General features: G+C 35.7%; 1 protein-coding gene and 1 pseudogene across 4 annotated transcripts in view; both read right to left on the bottom strand.

Moving 5' to 3' along the window:
* Nucleotides 1-22552, bottom strand: part of MAPK10 (mitogen-activated protein kinase 10) — a 310585-nt gene that overhangs the window by 241623 nt on the left and 46410 nt on the right. Inside the window, exon 1 of one of the 3 annotated variants that reach the window (XM_079153290.1) lies at nucleotides 18902-19033. The exons of 1 other annotated variant lie outside the window; for it this stretch is intronic. The gene's annotated coding sequence lies outside the window, so the exon portion shown is untranslated. Of the gene's footprint in view, nucleotides 1-18901; nucleotides 19034-22552 lie in introns of those variants that run through there. One more of the 3 variants, XM_079153293.1, reaches the window with a different exon arrangement.
* Nucleotides 15665-16899, bottom strand: LOC306669463 (cytochrome c-like; annotated as a pseudogene). Its single transcript has one exon. The product of its transcript is annotated as a cytochrome c-like (transcript).

Here is a 22552-nt window from a genome sequence, read left to right as displayed (position 1 = left end):
TAGCATAAATATTAACTGGTTCATGACCCCGCAAATGTCAATGAAATATTTTGGAAAATACAAAATTTCATAAGGCCAGGTGCAGTGGTGCACCTGTGCACCACTTCCAGTGGCTCGGGAAGCTGAGGCAGAAGGATCGCGAGTTCAAAGCCGGGCTCAGAAAAAAATGAGGTGCTAAGCAACTCAGTGAGACCCTGTCTCTAAATAAAATACAAAATAGGGCTGGGGATGTGATTCAGTAGTCGAATACCCCTGAGTTCAATCCCTGCCCCCCCCTCAATATTTCAGAGGGATATGTTATCACCAGAGAATTTACTTACCACCAAAAGTCACCAAGTCTGATTTACCACAGTACAGAAAAACTGCCTGAAAGCATTTAAATCTGCTTTCAGAATCAGCTTCACTAATTATCAAACAACCCTATTGGTTTAATTCAATCACATGTACCATTCTTGGTTTGTTTATTGTACCACTGTCCTCAAGTTACACCTACTCCACACTCCCTTCCATTAAGTAACTTAGAGGATAAAATCTTGATTTTTTTCCTTATTATGTGTGTTGTTGTTTTATGTTCAAGGGCTTTTTTTCTTATATTTTGAAAAGAATATTAAAAAACTTCAGTATTCTAAGCATGGTGAGTCTATGAGTTTCAATCAGAAAGGCACTAATACTTATCAAAATATAATGTTCCAATTCTGAGTCAATGTTTGAATGTTGGCAAACATATTTCTTAAAGTAAAATTTATTAGTTTATTAATTAAATGTAAAGATGTATTTCACAAGAATTACTTATGTTGCAAAACTAAAGAGAAAACACTAGTGTTTTTAAAATTGATTTTATCTTGCTAAAAAATGTTTAAGTTATAGTAATCTTGGTTTTAACTGGAGAAATATAGATTAATACCTTTTGAGATTTTCATGCAAATTGGAAACTCTTTGAATAATTAGATATCAACATTGCATGAAAATATTTGCCTTTGCCATATTTGATTTTGATATAAGACTGATCTAAAGTATTTCAAAACAGGGAACAAATTGGTAATTTTTGTGATTTTTCCATAAAGTCCAAATAACTGGTGCAAAGTGTTATAGTCAAAGAAACAAAATACAACAACCAGAACTAAGAAGAACCAATGTCTAACCAACTATGTTAAAAATATTTTTTCTCTCATTCCTATCAGTTGCCAACTTTGCCCACCCCTCAGCTTTCTCACCTCTCACATTCAATTCTTTCCTCTAAACCTCTTTCCCCACCTTTCTTTCTCTTTATGGAGCATTTCCTTTCCTTTCCCTCATTCCTTTTTATTCCTCCTTTTCTTTTTTTCCTTTAAGACAGTATCTTCATGCAAGTAGCCATCCTTGATTCTAATGTTCAGCCTCTAAAGATCATGCCAGTCTGCACTGTAAATTGATTAGGCAAATGAACAGAGAAAACCGTGTCTCCTCACACATTAGGAATTTCTGCCCTGTTACATATACATCACCTCTCCTCACGAAGTCTCAAGATACTTTAAGGTTCTCATTACTCGAGTTTCTTGCACAGCTAGTAGTTGTCTGTCAATCAAACTTGACAGAAAGACTGAGGTTAAGCAATTTTTTCAATTAAATTGAGGATAATCAGGAATTTGACTTAAGGCTGTAACCCAAATTAAAACATTTTCCCAGTGAACACAAAGCCTCTCTAAGGTTTTTTATGTACAAATATGCCTTAGTCATCTTCAAAACTGCTCTCTTTGGCATTAACAGACAAACCTTCAGTTTACCAAAAACAAAGAATCTTGATTAAAGCAGAAAATTAAACCTTGCTAATAATCCTGTGAAGTAACTGTATGAGCATGCACCAGTTATTTTAAAGGATAAATGTGATGTTTCCATCATGATAGAGTCTTAAAGAGTCACTTCCAATTATACTAATAAATAAGCAAAAACATAAAAATCACTATCTAAGTATCTACTCAGAAATAATATTTTAGCTAATTTTATGTAAAACATGGGGCCAGGTGTTTCCTTATTAGAATATAAAGGTCACAACTCAGAATAATCTATGCAATTTTTCAGGTAAGATACAAGTAGAATCTATGACAAGGATATTATATAGCTTACTTCCAGTGAGTAGCCTCAGAATCTTAATGCTGTATGTCCATGCCAGGAAAATCTCATGTAAAATTATATTTTATCAATGTGGAAGAACTGAAGAACAGCAAATACCAAAAAAAAGTTTCACCACCCTAGAAAAGATCATATAATGTTCTACCTATCCTGGTGTGTATGCTTATTTCTGAAGTTTACACAAAGATATCACCAAGGTATATGAATTTTGATTTTTAATTGAAAAACCATTTCTTTCAAGGAGCCTCCCATTGAAGAGGTTAGAGTAATGTTCAATAAATCTCTATTGTTCTTAGCACTTGATTCACTTTTGATTTGGTAATTTAACTATTGCTGGAGGTCTGTTTGACTTTTTTCAATAGAGGACAAGTCAAGCTGCACATGAATAGCAGCCATGCCTGGCCAAACTTTGTACATTCTTCTAGTATGGGTTGTTCAATAAATATAGTAATATTAACAATGTACTTTTGATATTTACTATCATAAAATGTTTTTTACTCTAAATTTGAAAAATAACTATTTCTGACATGAACTTCATAACCTATAATGAAACTGCTAGGATTTTTTCCTATTTTGTTCAGTTTGTTTAGTTAATTCTTAGGTATATTGTTTCCTTTCTCCACAAAGCAACCATCTTTTAATTTCTCAAAATTGCCATACAGTGTTCTTATATTTCCCAAGTATCTATCTTTATTCTCCTGTTCCCCACCCACCAGCTGTTGCAAACTAATTTCACTTATATGCTTTATCACCAACTGTCAATTCTCAGAAAATAATTCCATCTCATTCTTCACAGAATCTGTACTAATCAAGGTACAGTCTAAGCCCCTATAACAAAAAGACCCTAAAATCCAGTGTTTAAAAAGACACATGTTTATTTGTTTCTGAAAGAACAGTTCAAAGTCACCATGAAGATTGTTTAAGTGACATCTCTAGCTACCTGGTGGACAGTACAGAAAACCACAGGACAGCGTTGACTGCTTTTTGTCCTTCCTTGCCCACTGACCAAGATACTAGTCACTAATTTCCGTCACCTCTTCTGCATTGCTAATGATACCATTTATTGTTTTTTTTACTAGTTGAAGTGCTTCCAACTGAATTGGATTATTTCTTTTATTCCTCATAACAACACTGAATGTTTGATACAATCATTATTGCCAACTTATAAATGAACCCCAGAAAAGGCCAGAAGTTCAGTCCAGCACCACAGTGTTAGTAAGTGGCAGCATCAGAATCTGGGTTCAATGTCTGGCTCTGAGTCTGTGGTCTTAAGTTAACCACTAGCATAAAACTGCTTCTTTCTCCCTTTAATATCTCTGCAAATTGCTCAAACATCAAAGACATGCTGGAACCTGTTTGTAATTAGCTCATCAGAGCCAGTTACGTACATCTTCTCTTGTCTTCATACTCAGTGACATCATGGTGGTAGCTTTAAATCAGCATGGTGGAGATATTTACAAAACGGGCAAACACTACAGATCAGGATAATTTCATCTTCCCTGAAGAGTCAATATTTAAACATTTGTCAGCACACTACTCTTTAAACCATTCTTCACAAACTTGTCAGAGACTACAGGCACAGTGATGCACATCTGTAATCTCAGCTATTCAAGAGGCTAAGGCTGAAGGATCACAAGTTTGAGGCCAGCCTTAGCCTAAGCAAGACCTTTTTTCCAAATAAAAATAAATAAATAAAAAGGTCTGGGGATACAGCTCAGGGTAGAGGACCTCTCAGTTCAATTCTCGGTAGTGTGCATGCATATATACACACACATGCACACACACACACACACACACACACACACACACACACACACACATGCACACATAAATAGTTGTTAAATAAATAAATGATATAACAAATAAAAACACATTTGCCAATCCTTGCACTACTCCTCATAAACAATATCCTCTTTCCTCTTTATTCCTCTATTTATGAACCATACATTTCATAATAAATCATATATTTCATACATAATTAGACTCCCCAGATCACACTTTTTAAAAGTCAGCAATAAAGTTGAGTAGGCTTCTAAATATTAGAAATAGCTATCTTTATCAAAGTTACTGAAAATGCTCTTTTGCATTTTATTTGCTCATTGTACAAAGTTTGGCTTGGAATAGAATTGCAGCCTCAGCTTTCACCACACAAAAGTCTTCTGGGAAAGAAAGACGTTTTTGACAGCTAGCTTCTGAAGCTGGAGAAATGCCACACACACACACACACACACACACACACACAAATTATGAATATGCTTCTGTTTCTTAAAATAAAACCCTCTTCCTCATTTATATAATTAGTGTTGCTTTAGAAGAATTATTAGAAGATGAGCATGGCATAAGTAATGTAATGTACAAATTCTAAATCTAAAATTTTAACAAAATATTTCCAAATTTCATCCACCGAAAAAGTTAATAAAATTTAGTATCTTTTTATTTATATAAATTGCCCAAGAATCAACTGTGTTTTATAAAGAAGAGCTTATCTCAGCCTCTCAGAGCCTCTTTTTTCCAATGGTGGTACTTTGACTCACTTCATTTTATCTCATGTTCAAATATTTATTTCTCAGCCTCCATTTTAACTTAGACGACTTTCACTTTTACAGTGCATTCAATTATTAAATCGTTTTTAAAACAAAAGTGCACTGGTCATGTACTATGTGCCTGGCCCAGATTTAAGCACTGAAAAATCAGAAATGAAAAAGTCATGGAAGATTCCCCACACATGGGGAGCTTACAGCCTAATGGAAGAGAAAGACAACAAACCTATGAGCAAAATAAACTACATCCTTTTGGATAGGAGTAAGTACTGTAACAAAAGTAAAGATTGGGAATGGAATGGCAAAATTTGCCAGATCAGGGAGTGGGCAGGACCAGATGAACTATTTTCAAAAGGATAATCGGAAAAAGCTGACCTGAAGGAGTATCATATAAATTCTAGGGGGGAAAAAGAGAACCAAGTATGTATGAAAGGGAAAAGTTTTCTAGGCAGAAGGAACAAACTCAAATACCCTGAGAGAAATAGGAGTTTAGTAATTTTGACTGACAGAAACAAAATTAGTACTGAAAGAGAATAATGAATTTAAATCACATGGTCTCCTATAATATTTAATTTTATTTACTTTAAGAAAAGACACTTATTTTGTCAAAATGAACTCAACTACTATGTATAACTATAATGCTCTAATAAAAAATCATCTTAAAAAAGACATTCATAATTTTAATCATAAGCTGATCGAGCTACTGAAGTGAGCTTCCTGTATGCAGATCTGGGTAAACATACAGTACAACACCCTTGTACAGTATTTCAATGACACATGTACACAAAGGTAAATAACCTTGAGCGTAAATAAAATAATAATAATAAAATGGAATAAAAACTTACGGAGTTATAAGCCTGTAGTTTTTCCTATCTTTGTTTTTAATATTCATTTAATAGTGAGTTTATATAATTTGATGCTTAATAATGACTATATTTAATAACTGGCTGAAAAAAATGCCTTACACTTTAACCATTCATTCTTACAAGCTGATACAAGTTAGCTCCAACACACACTACTGTTTGCTTTCTCTGAGTGAGGGCTCTGTGATTTATCCAGGAGCCAGAAAGTACTATAAATATATTACTTTTGCATCCTACTCCCTACTCCCTGCTGCCCAATGGCTTCTCCTATTTTCCCAGCACCCACCTATTCCCCCCCAAAAAAAGGAGGGGGAAGGAAGGAAAGAAAGAAGAGAGGGAGGAAGGCAGGCAAGAAAGAAAGGGGAAATAATGCTTTCAGACATATCATTTGTGGCATACACTGTGACTAATCTTTTTAATTTGTATGATTTCTTATATATTGTTATGATTAAAATCCTTCGCAGTGACTAATAAAACTACTTAAAGCAGTTATATAATAAACCTATGGAGACAGGAAAAAAACAATGATTATGTGACTAGATTCTTAGGCAGATGGTAACTTTTAAAAATGTTAAGTTCTCTTTGCAAAAGTAAAATACACATGAATGAATGATGAATACCCAGTAGTACCATTTTCCAAGTTACATCTAAGAGCGTTGCCATGACTGTCGCCATCAAACGTAGCTTATTATGAATACGTAATTTTATTATTTCTTTCCCTTAGCCACACCTCCACTCTCACCCATCTAAATTTAATTTTTCTAACAAATAGTTTACCAAACATTAACAATTTTCACTGTTCTATGGAGGCCTGTAGCAGATGTTACCATTTATTTTGAAGAAAACACACACACACACACACACACACACACACACACACACACAGACATGGAAAACTACCCAAAAAATTGAGACTATATCATAAAAGCATCAAATCATTTTGATTTTAAAAATGTACTTGAGTTATAAGCAAAACAAACTAAAAATAAACTTAGGAACAATCATAAAATGTTTTTCTATCACAATAGTTTGTCTACATCACTATTTTGGCATGTTTTATTCATACAAGAAGACAGCTGTGCAATTTTACATATTGAAGAACATTTCAAATGAGCAATATCATCAAACCCAGGCTAATAGCCAAATTGGCCTGAAGGCCTTACTAACAAATGTGGCTTTCAAAAACAATAGAAGAAATGGCCTGGATACCCATTAAGTAGACAGAATTGTCTATAATTCACTAACTCCCTGGAGTGGTAGTACATTTTGTATCACAATAAGATTGCCTTTGGCTATAGAGTCTACTCCAATATACAGATATAGTAGACTGCTCATCTTTCACTTAGTTTATTACACATTAGATGGAACATTCCTTTCAGTGTGGTTCTAAACCACAGAAGCATAGTGCTGAAAGGAAAGAGGAGTTATGTGTCTAGTACAGGAATCCATATAGGTTGAAGGTTTTGCAATATAGCAAAACCTGAGAGTAAAAAACTGAGTGAAATTTCATAAATACTGGAAATGTTAATTCAACTAAAGTTTCAAACAAAAAGTATTATTTTAGTAATTTTTAAAAGTAACAGCAAAAGATCAAAAAATGAACATTTTAATCAAGTGATCAACGTCAACATCAGCAGTAATGACATATCGGTTATGTACTCCCTGATAGAATGTACTGAAAAAGACATTCTTCCCCTGAATTAATAACCTCAATCTAATCATCGAAAAACAGTAGACAAGTACAAATTGAGGGATGATTTATAAAATACCTGATCATTAATCTTCCATAGTATCAAAGTCACAGGAGAAAAACAAAGACAAAGGAGCTGACAGGGAGGGGAGGTGATTAAGGACATGTTGAATAATGCGAGGGGAGATCCTGGATGAAATCTGGAAACACAGAAAGGACATTAGTGGAAAAATTGGATAAATTTAATTAAAGTCCATAGTTTGCTAATGATAATGTACCAATGTTAATTTCTTAGTTTTGCTCATTATACCATGGTTATGTGAAGTGTCAACCTTAGGGGAAACTAGGTGGAAAGTATACATGGAAATATTATCTTTGTAAATCTTCAACAAGTCTAATACCATAATCAAAATTGCAAGTTTAAAACATGCATAAATTGTAATATGAAATACAGGAAATACAACTTTTCATATTTGGTCATTTCACAAAAACAAATATTTATTGATTTGTTGGGTTTTATTTCTTTTCCTTTCTCCCTCTCCCTCTCCCTCTCCTTCTCCCTCTCCCTTTCCCTCTCCCCTTTTTTTTTCCCCCTAAACGTCTGAATATTTTTCTTTGGGACAAGCAGATACAGTGAAGCACCCATTCTGCAGCCTGAGTGCCCAACTTCAGATTCTATTTCTGCTGTTTATTGTGTGATTAGAGGCAATTAGATTAATTAATTAACTTAATTAATTAATTAATTTCCTGTGCCCAACTCTGTTATGGTAAAAATGGAAAGAATAAAAATAATGTCTACCATATAGTGGTGTTGTAAGAATAAATGGTTAATACATGCAAAGCATTTGCAGGAGTTTATAACCAGAGAAAGCACCCTTTGACTGAAATACCAAAACAGTTGAAGCAGAGTAACATCTCCAATTGCAGGGAGAGAAAAAAAAAAAAAAAAAAAAAAACGAAAACAACAACCCTGGACCCTGGGACAACTGTTCCTTTACTCCATTGCTGCAATGAGGCTGACATTACTGGAGGGTGGCTTGGCTAATCTGATGCTTCTAATTGGAATTTTGATTCCAGAAAGGAATCAAAGAATCCAGAAAGGGCAGCATCAGCAGAATCAAAAGACCAAAAGTTTCTAGTTACAACATTCTACCAAATTCTCCCCAAATGGAAATCAGCCTGTGCTCTTTTTTGTTTCCTGTCCATCTTCCAAGCCTGGGTCTCTAGTGCTCCTGCAGTTCTGTCAGCCATCATAAGCCTTTCCAATTAATCCTCTTGCTGCACAAGTTAATAAATATTGGTTTTCGTTATTTGCTATCATCCACAAACATGCTGTATTTGCCCTGACATCACTATCCAATGACCTGGTTCTAAAGTCTGAGAGGAATAGTGTCCCTGAGACTTGATTCCGAAAATACAGTCTGCAGATCACATTTTAATTGATGTTTGTTGTGTTGATGTTCCAGAAAATAAGCTAAAGTGAAATGAAATTCCATTGGAATGTAAGCCCTTTAAAGAAAGAAATACATTCTTTTCACTAAGTCCCAATTGCCCATAATGTATGTTCTCACTAGTTCCAAAATAGCATATCAGGGTGGCTGCCTATTATTCATGGAGATTTCTTTGCATGTTACATTAATATGATTACTGATACCAAAAACAAAACAAAACCAAAAAAAAAAAAAAAAAAGTCCATAGTTTTTGAGTTATCCTAAAGACAATCCATAAAACACTAGAAGTTCAACCTGTACCCTTAATTTAATGGAAATTAAGGCTTTTTAATGCCATGAAATAGTTTTGGGTACCTTTGTATTTTGAATCGTGGAAAATTTTGGGAAAATGAAATAGATACTTACATGATAAAAACAGGAAAAATTGATTGGGCCTTAGAAGAAAAACTTTCAATTGGAAACTTATGTGCACGAATTACAGATTTAAATTACTCCTTAGGCTTGAATTTGGTAAGATTTTATAAGAAACTACAAAGTAATACTCAAACAGCTAAGTATTTGAAAGCACACATTAGTCTCCACAAAGGTTTTTGAATTTAATGTGCGATGGAGGATGTTTACATATTGCTAATCAAGAAACATATCACTGATGATAGGAAAGGTTATTCTCCCAAGACAAATATTGTATTGAACATTTAAATTTTATTATAATTCTGAAAATTTCTTGGCTTTGTGTTTAATGTGGGCCTACTGTACAGACTACTATAAAATGCCCACGAAAATAGTAGAAACTGCAATGGAGATAATTTAAAAATTATACTATGAGCATAAAACAGTAACAAAAATAGAAATTTGTAAGGATTAAAACAGGTCTTTAGAAAAAGAAAAAGCTGCTTATTTTAAAAATTTTTCTGCTGCCCAAGGGGAAAAGAGTACTACCTCCACGCTTTAGCATTTGCCATAGAAAATTTGAAAATTTAAATGCTGTCTCTGTCTCTTTGAGAAGTGTATAAATCTTTTTAAAAGCTTAATAAGCCTCTTGCTAGTTCTATATCACAGGAATGTATTGCTTGGAGGCCTCAGAGCCATTTCTTTGAAGTGTGAATATCTAGGATGGAGGTTACCTTGTCTCCCTATCTCTAGGGATTTAAGCTTAGGCGCATGGCTCCTAATTTCCCACTTGTCATAAAGACACAAGAAGCTTTAATTTTTTCTTTGTTCAAGGCAATTAACATGTATGTAATGAATTATGCCAGCTTGGCTATATAAAAGGTAAGGTATCTTTCTCCCTTTGCAGCCTCCTTAACAGATTACCTCTGATACACATCATGGTAGGAGTTATTGCTAATTCAATAATAAAACTATTTTGTTCTTTCCTACTTTTTTTGTAGAGAAGATTCACTAAATTGGCATAATATTTTATTTCTAATTATATTTTTTTAACACAGTTTAGTAGTAATGGGTCTAATTCCCACAGAAGCTGGTTAACCTTAATAAAGCCATGCCCGATTCTGGAAAGCCATGTAGTACATGTCCTCAGACAAAAGAAATAATAAATAAAACAAAAATCAATCAATATAGAGTACTGCTAGTGTTATGTTAATGCACAATCATTCCAATACCAAAATAGAACACACTAGAGAAATATATGACACATAAGCATAGGGTTGTATGACATGATAATAGACAATAAACCACAAACACTGTGAAGGATTCATAACTTCCCAAAGGCTGGAGCCATGCCAATTTTAAATCATTTTTTACAGCACTATGGAAAAGTGCTGAGAAAATTTTCGAAGTGAAAAGTGATGACAGTGAAAAGAGTGAATGATTATAAGATTTGAGTACTCAGATGCTTGGTTTTGTACAATGAAGGAAAAACATGTAGTCATGATGCTTTGTAAATTCAAAAGCAGTTCAGTGACTAGTTACTTGCTGTGCAGGTTCCCAATGAAAGGCATTCCACATCTGCTTTTTTTTTTTTTTTTTTAAATTTTAAGTGTTTTCTCATGCAAAGCAAAACTTGATAATTTGAATTGGTGGTGATATCCAATAGAATTTCCTGTAGTGTGAAAAATGTACTGGATTTGTGTTGTTCAATATGGCCACTGGACACGTCTACTGAACAATCAAAATGTGATTACTGTAACTGAATTTTTAACCTTACTTGATTTTAAATATTTCCAACTTAAATATAAATACATATAGCTAATGTTTACTATATTACATAGCACACATTGATGTCTATATATTTCTTGGTATACAGCAATCATTCATTTAAGTAAGGATATTAAGCCAATATCCAATAAAGATTTAGTAAAAACAAGTTTTAGTAAAGAAAAATAATAAAGTTTTTATCAATTAACTTGCAAAATACGATACCTAATTCCTTGATCCAAAGATCAAACCTATATAGAAGGAAATCTTTTAAAATGTACTCTTTCATCTAAATTAAGGAGTTACTATTTGGACTACAATATTGTGTTCTTTACCCATGAGTCCCTAATGACTTTGTGCATTTCTCTGAAAGTTATTTAGGCAAAGAAAGCAAAATTTCTAATATCCATTTAAGGGCCAGGCAATAACCCACAATAGTTAAATAAATCAAGTTCAGCTGTATCTATCCCATTGACACCATGAACAGGAATCCAAGCATAGGAGAGGGAAAGTAGAGAAAGGAAAGGAAAGGAAAGGAAAGGAAGGAAGGAAGGAAGGAAGGAAGGAAGGAAGGAAGGAAGGAAGGAAGGAAGGAAGGAAGGGAGGGAGGGAGGGAGGGAGGGAGGAAGGAAGGGAGGAAGGAAGGAAGGAAGGAGGTTAAGCAAGATTCATGGTCCTTGAAGTTAGAAGACTTTGGAAGTCATCTGGCTGTGAATTGTAATATACATAGCAAAGATCAGACTGTCCAGGTATGAATAATAGCTGTAGCACTTGTTACTTATGTCAATTTGCTTCATGAGCATAGTGCCCAGTCTTAGGACATGCTCAATAAAAGGTAGTGATAATTCATTGATGTTATGACCTCAATCCCTCTTCCACTGACTCTACATTGAGACCTCTATCAGCACAGATCTGCATAAGGGGCTATTTCCATCTCCTTGATCTCAGGTTTCCAAGTGGGGACACTCCTGGCTCTTGGTGAAACATACCTGCTTTTCTTTTCTGTGCAGAAAGTATGTGAAATAAAGAGATTTCCTAGAGTGTGATCTGTAGAACACCAGTGTCCCATGAGACATTATTCATCCTCCATGGGGGAAAAAAGGTGTTCAATGGTCAAATAAATGTGGAAATTTCTCAAAGTTCCACAGTGTGGATAACCATATTAAATGCTATGAGGAGACCCATAATAAACAAACTTCCCAACTTGTTTGGTCATGCATCCTCCTCCTCTTTGTTTTCACCCATTCAAGAGTAATAATAATAGCTATTGCGTATTGGGCACTTACTCTGTGTCAGACACAGTTTTATGTATTCATTTACACATGACATTTAATCCTCTCAAAAATCAAATTAGGAAAAAATTCTTAACACTCATCTCCATTTTAAAAATGAAGAAACAGTCTTAGATTACAGAACTTGCTTAAGGACATACAGCTGAGGTTGAAGAAGAACATAAGTGGAAAGTTTGACCAGAAGGGGCTCCAACATCTCTCCTTGCTTAGTAGAGAGCTGTGCATCCTCAGTCCAGTCCTCACCCAGAAAGGTTATTGCTTGTGCTTCTGTAGTTCTCATTGACTCCCCTGAATAACCTACAATGCATGGTTGGTTGGAATAGTGGTCCTTGATTTTCATGCCCATACACTTTGCTGTCATTATGTCATTATTCTCTCTCTGTTTTGGCACTGCTTCTCTAGTTGTCTTCCTCTGAACTCTGTGCCTTATTTTCCTCATTTGTATCAGCCTCAAAGGTTATTGTGAGGCATAAGTTAACTGAGATCTAAAGTGAAAAGTACTTTGAACAAATAGTTTGCATAAGATATTGTTGGAGGCCGCTGCCCTATAGGGCCTGCAGTGGTGGCTGGCCTCGCCCTATGGCGCCGAGAAGCCCAGCTGCAAGTGCTTTCTATTGGCTGACTGATCTCTTCCGCGTCCGTGCTTAGCTCGTGATCAGTGCATGTCCTCATTACCCACCATTAAGTCTCCACGAGCCAAACGCCTGACCCATTAAGGTGATTGGCTGTTATATCCCATAAAGCTGCGTATTTTGGGCAGCGGCGGGAGCAAGCAAGGTGGAGCAAGCAAGGCAAGGAGGGCAGGCAGCAGCTGTGGGACGAGAAAAGAGGAGAGGCGGCCGCTGTGCGACAAGAGAGGAAGAAGAGAGAAGTGACAGCTGCACGAGAGAAAAGAAGGAGAGAGAAAGCTGCACGACAAGAGAAGAAGGAGAGAGAGAGCTGCGCAACAAGAGAAGAAAAAGAAGACGGCTGCGGTGGAGGAGGAGGAAGAACCAGGCACTCGGCTCAGAAGCTCTCCCATAAAAATAAAGACCTTAAAACTTCATTTGAGAGCCGAGTCTTCATTGTACTCGCTGGGCGAGGCAAGATATTGCATAAATATTAATGATGATGCTGATGATCATTATTGTTACTGTTTTCTTCACTGATTTTGTCTCTGCACTAGATTCTGCCTTTTCATGGATATAGTTAACAATGTGCTGGTAAGGAGTGGATAATAGCATTTCTCTGCCTGAAATGTAGATATCTCCAGTAGGGTAGGAGGATTATGACCCACTTTTCAAGTAGGTATATAGATATTTATCTCTGGCAATGGCAGAGAGAACAAAAGTTCTTCATACCTACTCTCTGAAAGGTATGTTGTTTTCATTTTTTGCTATGTGGACTATACACTGCTTTTCTTAGTCTTATTTCCATGACCTTATAACTAGTGGAGTCCTTGGAATCTAGCACAAGTAAATAATCAATCCTTGATTTTGTTCCCGTTATGACTTTTCATGTTTTCCTCAGTTTTTATAGCATTTGAGTTGGAAGATAGCAATGAATGGATTAGGTTAAGCCAGTGAAGTGCTATTTTTAACCAAAATCATGGATTCCTTTTAAAAGTAGTTCCTCAACAAAATTTGCATATTCTAAAGCATATCTAAGATTTCTTTCCAGTTTTTTACTTAAAAATCGGGAAGATTTACTTATTTGGACAGAGCAATTATATGAGTCTGGTATCATTTTCATTCATGGATTTTAAAGAAGCCTAACATTTACATAGTTACTACATTAGTTGAATTCTCCAGAGAAACAGAACCAATGAATAGAGATGGAGATGGAGATGTGGAAGTAAACACAGATATAGATATCTGAGGCAATGTAGGAGTTGACTCACATAATTATGAGGCCAAAAATGTCCCACAAAATCATCTGCAAGTTGAAGAACCACTAAAGCCAGGGGTGCAATTTAATCAGGACCCAAAGACCTGAGAAGCAAGGGAGCCAATGGTTTGAGTCTCATTTCAAGTCTGAAGGCCAGAGAACCAGGAGTGATGATGTCTGAGGGCAGGAAAAGACAGATGTCCCAGTTCAAGCACTAAAGAATTCACCTTTTCTCTGCCTTTTTGTTCTATTCAGGCTCTGGATGGATTGGATGATTCCCACCCACATTAATGAGGAGGTCATCTCTACTCAGTCTATCAATTCAAATGGTGATTTCTTTCGGATACACCCTCACAGATACGCACAGAATTCATGTTTTGCCAGCTATCTGGGCATCCCTCATTCAAGTTAACACATAAAATAAACCATCACAGTTAAATCTACTTTTACAAAACCATATGGACCAATGAATTACTAGTTTGTACCCCTTGATTTGTACAGTAGTACATTTTCACTGATTGCTTCCCACTCGGTCTCTGAAGCTGACTTGTCTAGTGCCTGGAACAGCTTTAGATGTCTAGCCTAGAGAAGTCTCTTCACAAGGGCATTAGGGAAGCAGTTTTTTAGACACCACCAATTTATTGCATAGAATTTCTGTGACTTCTATCAATTCCTAGAAAACAAGTGTTATTGAATAGTGATGACAATGATAAATATAACTAAAGTGTAGCACTTGTCAGGTACTTTATATTATTGATCCCTTAATTATTAATTATTATTTATCATATCACTATATGAGATTATTATTATCCCCATTTTATAGATGAGGAAACTGAGGCAGAGACAAGTAAAGGTCACACAGCCAACAAGTGACGGGGCTACTAAAATGGTACAGCCAAGATCCAAATCCAAGCAGCCTGGCTCCAGAGTCCTTGCCGTTAATCACAAGGCTGTGCTAAATGAGGGCAACGTGCCTACTTCATGTACACTTGGAATGGGGAGAAGGTTGCCATCATCTCTAGAGCCTGAAAACGTTTGGTTCTCCAAAAGTAGCTTTAGGCAGAGAAACCCGTTTGGTGTGTTTGTGATACTTCTCAGGGTGACTTAATCTAATGGGAGAGAAATATAAAGGCTGAACCAACAGGACTTGGAAACAGATGGATGGAGAACATGTTGGAGCCTGTTTGGGAGAAGGCTGGCACTATTAACAGGAATAGAGAATCAGATTTCTGCCTTCAGGGACTTTAAGTTGCATTTAGGAAAAGTGAAAACACACCATTTCAATCCAAAAAGGAAAATAGTATGATACACCAGGTGTTTTAAGAGGACAAGGGAAAAACATTTACCCCAATTAGTGAGGAAAAAGGACCATCAGGGAAGTCTTGGAATAAAACAAAAACCCTTTTTCTAAGGTTTCTAAGGTTTCAAAGTCCAGCATTTTACCATTAAAATCAGTCAGTGCAAACTTTTTAAAGTTGTTGTCCCTGCTCACCATACTTAAATGGAAATTATAATCACTTCCAATAGGAGGTGATTCTACATTTCAGTTTTCTAAGTACATATTAACTACTAACTCTTTCAATCCAAATATGTATTCTCAAAGTTTTTGTTCTTTTTTATTTCCCCAAAATTAGCCATACAAACTCTACATGTGATGTCAATTATTTCCTGTTCTTTATTCTACAGCATTCTCAAAAATAAGGAAACACAAAATAGGAAACAGGTGACACCTTTTAGGAGGAAAAGTCACAAGTAATGATTTATACTGTTTCTTTTCTTTTTAAGTGTTAAATATTCTTTATTTAGTACAATACATAAACCACACTAAAATGCCTTTCCATAAGGAAAAGACAGCATTTGAGATAGAGGGAATTCTAATTAAATTGGCATGGTCAACAAAAATATAAAGTAGATACTGCTTCCTTATCTTCAACCGTGGCCTTTAATAGGCTAACAAACACAAATTAAAACACATGGGAATCATGCTTGGTTCTGAGAGAGTGAAGGGATTTTCCCCATATTGAAACAGTTCACATAGTTATGTAAACTTAAATATAAAACCAGTTTTGAGATGTCTTTCACCATTTTTGTGAAATACTGAACATTACTAATTAAGTCCAACCATACCTTTAAAAGGGGGAAACAGTGAGAGAATTTACTGAAATGGGAGTATAACCAAAATATTATTTTAGCTACAAAGTCAACTTTACTTAAATCAGGAAGGTCCAACAAAAATAATTTTGTCAGTCATTGGTGATCTGAATTCTGGTGAATCACGTCAATTAAATTATGGTGCACATAAAAAAGCCATGAGACATTTCTGTTTGGTAATAAATTGGGAAGTGGCTATCACTCATTAATAGCTTTGTTGAGGTATGCTACTAAGTCTTCCCTCTTTCCCTTCTTCTTAATGCCAGTGAGGATCATTTTTGTTTCAGGGATGTTTTGTTTTAGGAATTCTCCAAATACTCCATCAGTGTATCCTCTTCCCAGGTGATGCCTTTGTTCTTGTTGGCATCTGTATAAGAGAATCCAGTATCCTGACCTGTCTTCCACCCAAATAATCCATGGAGATTTGATCCAGCCTTGTGTTTGCCTCCCTTTTCCATGGTGTGGCACTGGGCACACTTCTGAAGAAAAATCTTCTTGCCCTTATCAACATCACCCATTTTTAAATTGTTCTTGCACCCCTAACACAAAGAAGGTTCCCGCTCAGAAGCCAGACATTAAATACTCACTATACTATATTTCTTAAGAGAAAGTATTCTACACAGCCCAAGACATTTTTATTGTCCCTATATGCTCTAGGTATAATGCAATTCTCATTGTTAGAATGCTCACCTTGCTCCCAAAAAACCATAAATTACCCACTACTCCACAAATCCACCTAAATAACTACCAGAAACCCTAACCACTACCAGAAATAATTCAAGTTAAACATAGCTTTTAATAATGCTGATGATATCTAGAGTCGGGATACAGCTTAGAATTCATGTAAATACATGATCTAAGAAGTCTGTTTTGCTCATATTTGTGTAATAAGAGTATGACACACTGAATTGGATCACTGAGGCTTCTAAATATATGGAAAAGAAAATCTGGTATGAGAAAATAAAACAGAGTGAAGAGGTTTGACATATACAGTGTTTCTGTGGTTCCCCTGGAGAGGTGGTGAACAAGGCCAAGGAAAGTGAGTAGTGCGTGGAAGAACAGGGACACAGGGAAGGCCACCAAATGGGAAAGCAGCAACAGTTGTCTGGCCTCCCTTTCATCATGTGTAAAATAATGCAATAGAGTAGATGATCACCAATGCCAAACTCTATGAAATATAAGACACTCTAATGTTGTCCTAAACTTTATATTTTTGCCAGGTGCAAAATTGCACACTTTTTAGCTATAAAAAGTCATAGTCCTATATTTTACATGGTTCCTGAATATTATTCAACTATTTTCTAAACCAAAAATGGCTGTGTTGTACCCAATGCAAGATAGTTGATCATAACAATCCTTGGTATGTCTACCAGCCTAATGCTTTAGGGAATGAGACCAAGTAAGCATGAAATCATTAAGTGCATTTTTATTAAGCACCCCTATGAGCCCAACCCTTTTCTAGCACCAGAATATCAAAGATGAATATTACAGTCTTTTCCCTCCAGGGGTTCACTGTCTAATAAGTAAGAAAAATAACTTCCAATCATGATACAGTTTTCTTTTTCATGTACTATGACAGGGCTATAAACAGGGTCCTATGGAAGCTCAAAAGAAAGATTGAAACAGATTGAATTTGGGGAATCCCCCAACCCCCACAGCCACATCTGAAATTGGAAATATCTTCCTCCTGCTGAGAAAGAAATCTGAAGTGCTGTGAAACACCTACCCCACCCAACCACCCCAACTCTGTTCCTCCATCTCTAAAATCCTTCATTTTGATATTCTACAGTCTAAACAAAGACCTCTATATACATTTCCTTTCCTCAGTTTAAATGAAACACATTATGTAAAAGGAAGATTATAGACAGAGGCCCCAGGAAGTTCCAACTCCTTTTGATTGATAAGGAGACTTCAGGACTCCATCTGTGAAACTCCTATCTTTTGTCCCAGTATATCCCTTCTACCCTTAAAAATTTTAGTCATCCTATAGATTTTTGGAAATAGAACTTTTGAAACAACTAAGTTTCTTCTATCTTCCTTCAAAACTGACTTTGAATAAAACCTATTTTTCTACTAATTTGAATCTAGGTATTTCTGAAGTAACAAGAGTTATGGCCTAGCCTCTTCATGCATCAGGAATCATTCTAAGAAGCACTGCAAACCTAGCAAAGAAAAATGAGATAAAAGTAAAAACAAAAACACTGTGTGCTAAGTGAGTTACAGAAAACATGCAAAGAATAAAATAAATACACATAAAAACTTTAGATAGTGATGAAGGCTGTTAAGAAAGATCAACTAAGACAAGAGAATATAGCCTGGTGAAAGATTCTGTTTTAGGTAGAGAGGTCAGGAATAGCCTCTTGTGCTGGAGTGACATTTGGGCAGAGACATGAGTTAAGTGAAGGAACAGTGGGGATATCCAACAGGACTTGCTAAAGAATTTTCTGTGAGATGTGAGACCAAAGAGTGCTCATGGAGGAATACCAAAATGTAGATTGAGAAATTTGGGAGTGATTGTGCCATTTACTGAGATGGGGACGAATAAGGAAAGCAGGTGTTAAGAAAGGGAGTGCAGCAGAAATATAGTTTTCTTGTCCTAGACAAAGGCACCATAAATATACATTGGAGAAAAGATAGCCTCTTCAACAAATGGTGCTGGGAAAACTGGAAATCAGTATGCAGCAAAATAAAATTAAAGCCCTATATCTCACCCTCCCTGCACCCTCCCTCAACTCAAAGTGGATCAAGGACCCAGGAATTAGACAAGAGACCCCGCACTTACTAGAAGAAAAAGTAGGCCCAACTCTCCAAGATGTCAGCTTGGGAACAGAATTCCTCAACAAGACTCCTAAAGCACAAGAAGTAAAATCAAGAATCAATAAATGGGATGGTATCAAACTGAAAATCTTCACAGCAAAGGAAGCATTCAAGAACGAGTACAGAGATCCTACAGATGGGGAGAAAAATCTTCACACCTGCTTAGTACCTCAGATGAGGCATTAATTTCCAGGATACACGAAGGACTCAAAAAACTTAACCCCCAAAAAATAAATAAGCCAATCAATAAATGGGCAAAGGACCTGAACAAACATGTAACAGAAGAAAAATTACAAATGGTCAAAAAATATATGAAAAATGTTCAACATCTCCAGCAGTTAGAGAAATGCAAATTAAAACTACATTGAGAGTTCATCTCACTCCAGTTAGAATGGCAATTATCAAGAATACAGTAACAATAAGTGTTGACAAGGATGTGGGGGAAAAGGTACTCTCATACCTTGTTGGTGGGACTGAAAATTGGTGCAACCGCTATGGAAAGCAGTAACAAGATTCCTTAGAAAACTTGAAATGGAACCACCATTTGACCCAGTTATCCCACTCCTCAGTGGACTTAAAATCAGTATACTACAGTGATGCAGCCACATCTGTGTTTATAGCAGCTCAACTCACAATAGCCAAGCTATGGAAACAAACTTGGTGTCCTTCAATGGATTAATGGATAAAGAAAATATGGTATATATACACAATGGAATATTACTCAGAATAAAGAAGAATGAAATTATGGCATTTTCCAGTAAATGGATGGAACTGAGACTATCATGCTAAGTGAAATAAGCCAGTCCCAAAAAACTGAATGTCAAATGTTCTCTCTGATTTGTAAATGCTAGCTTAAAATGGGGGAGATTGGGGAGGGAATAATAGAAATAGATTGAACTGGACAGAGGATAACAGAGGAAGGGGAGAGAAGAGGGGAATAGGAAAGACAGTAGAATTAATTGGTCATAACTTTCCTAGCCTTGTCATTGAAAACATGACCAGGGTAACTCCATATCACATACAACCACAAAAGTGGGAACCTAGTAGAATAAGTTATACTTTATGTATGTATATTCTTCCAAAATACATTCTAACACCATATATAACTAAAAGTAATATTTTTTAAAAAGGAGAAAAAAGAAAGGGAGTGCAGGGGGAAAAAAGAAAGGGACTACAAATCAAAAGTTTTAATGTCAGGCATATCAAATTTCAGGTGAGTATTGGACAGTGTAGATGAGATCTTAAGTATACACTTGGAGATACAGGTCCAGTTTTCAGAGAAGTCAGGGTTAGAATTATAAACTTGAGTGTATTTAGCCACAGGATATAATGAGAAAAATAGACAGTAGAGAGAGAAGGAAAGAATCATATGGTTGGAAATCAAGAAGAGGAAAATTGAGCATAGGGCTTTCAGCAGGTTGAGAGGACACTTGAGAGAGTGGCACTGACACAGCGGAGTGATCAGCTACACTGAGAGCTGCCAAGAAGAGTAAGTGATATGAGCACTAACAATGGGCCACTGGTTTTTTAAATGCTTGTTCCTCTTCCTTCAATGTATTACAGGTAGTCACTCTGTATCTTCAGGTCTTTACTCAAAAATCACCTTGTTGATGCTGGAAATGGCCACTCTATCAAATGGTCAATCCACACTTCCAATTACTTGTATCCCCTTTCCTTCCTTAGCACTAGATTACTATGCAATCCACTTGATATTTTACTTATCTTACTTATGTATTTTCCTTATTAGAATATAAAATCCAAGAAGGCAGGCATTTGAGTCTGTGTCAGGCACAGTCAGCATGTGACAATAAATACTAAAAGCATGAATGAGACCATCAATCTCTATATTAAAGATCGGGACCTTGCACAGTTGACATTTTATATTTCTTTTTATTTTTAATCAAAATTTACCTTTGGGCATAGACTCATCTTGCTCTAGTGGAAAGCTAATGTATTAAAGGAAGCAGATACTTGCATATGTCTTGAAAATGTTGACAAGACTTGCTTGTTAAGAATCTACTGAACATTATGTAAACCATTGTGTTAGATTTTGATGGTGAAAGGATATATAAGGCAGGATCACCACTGTGAAGGGACATTCAGCCCAATGGTGAATGAAGACTTGTAAATAGGAAAACTATCATGTACTATGATAAGTGCAATCATTGGTAACACCACTAGAAGCCCAATCTAAGTGAGTGGGCACCCAGACAGGTAGAGAATTGGGTCAGATATGAATGACCTATGAATGATAAGGAAAACAATATTAGAAAACATCTGGAACTAGACCAAGTCATTTGTTCACTGAATATTTTTTGATGTCTAAACACCATTATAGGTACTGGTGATGTAAGCAAAAGAAAAACAATCTTTGTCCTTCCAGACTTCCTGGCAGAAATTATAACCCATCTTGCATGATATCAGCAGAAGAGCAGCTGTTGATATACTTTACACGTCCTGAGTCAGCCGATTTAGGTGACTATGCTACATATCACACTGCCTACCCTGAGGCAGCAATAGGATGTTCTAGTGAATGGTTCCTGGCGAGAAGATCTAAGCATGCCACATCTTTGGCCCTCTGATTACAGAAAAGGTACAGTTTTATTTGAGTAAAGCAGCCAACTGAGCTATAGACACTTTTTTAAAAAAAGGAAATGCATTTAGCTTTGGCATTTCACACTGAGACATGGCACTAGAAGGCTAGATGCTGTTCATGAAAAAAAATTATAAATCATAACATTTCAGCATAAATTTTTTAGTTTTCAGATAATACACTTCTAAGTACTGTCTATATCCCAGCTGATTTTTTATTGCAAAGTCATTTGCCAACTTGCACACTGAAGGGATTCTAAGTAACTAAATGTCTTTAGATTAAAGCAAGATAAGGAAAAATGCATCCTTAGAATGCTAAAATCCTATAAAATAAAATATTTTGAAGTCAAGTGTAAATCCATAAAAGAATAGTCACCTGTTTTGAATAATTTTATAAATATTTGTATTTAGAGAAGATGACATTTTCAGGCAATCATAATGCTCCTTTCAAGATAAAAGACCTTTACTTGGACCTTTTCTCACATCTTCCTGAGTTCCAGTGTTGTTTTACTAATTGAGCCAAGGAGACATATATTTACTTTCAGATTTTACTGTGTTGTTGATTTGGAAGAGTATTCACAAAGAATCAGACCAATTAATCATAATACTTGGAAGGTTTTCAACATTGACATGATTATTAAAGTTATAATACATAAAAAAGTAATTCCAATAGTCTATTTCTAATAGAAAGCTACAAGGAACATGAAGAAATGTATGAAATGGAGTGACATTCCGAAAAATGTATTATGACATTGACCTCAATGATTATTAAGAAAACATAATCCTTCCATATCTCTAGCACAAATCCTTAACAAGTCGAAGCATGATCCTCACTTCATTCTCTCAACAATATGTCAGAGGAGAAAGTGTTTGAGTAAGTGAATATGGAGACTCCTGGGATCCTGTGTTCATGGTGTAGAAACAGTAGATATGCTCCAAAAAGACAAAGGTGGGGATGGCTTCCATGAAGGAGATGCCTTTGGGGTTAAAAAAAAAAGGCAATGAAATCACATCCACGGCGTTG

Source organism: Sciurus vulgaris, assembly GCF_902686455.1.
Source record: "Sciurus vulgaris genome assembly, chromosome: 9".
NCBI classification, from domain to species: Eukaryota; Metazoa; Chordata; class Mammalia; order Rodentia; family Sciuridae; genus Sciurus; species Sciurus vulgaris.
Note: the sequence above shows the minus strand (reverse complement) of the source record. Positions and strands in the feature narration are given on the sequence as shown.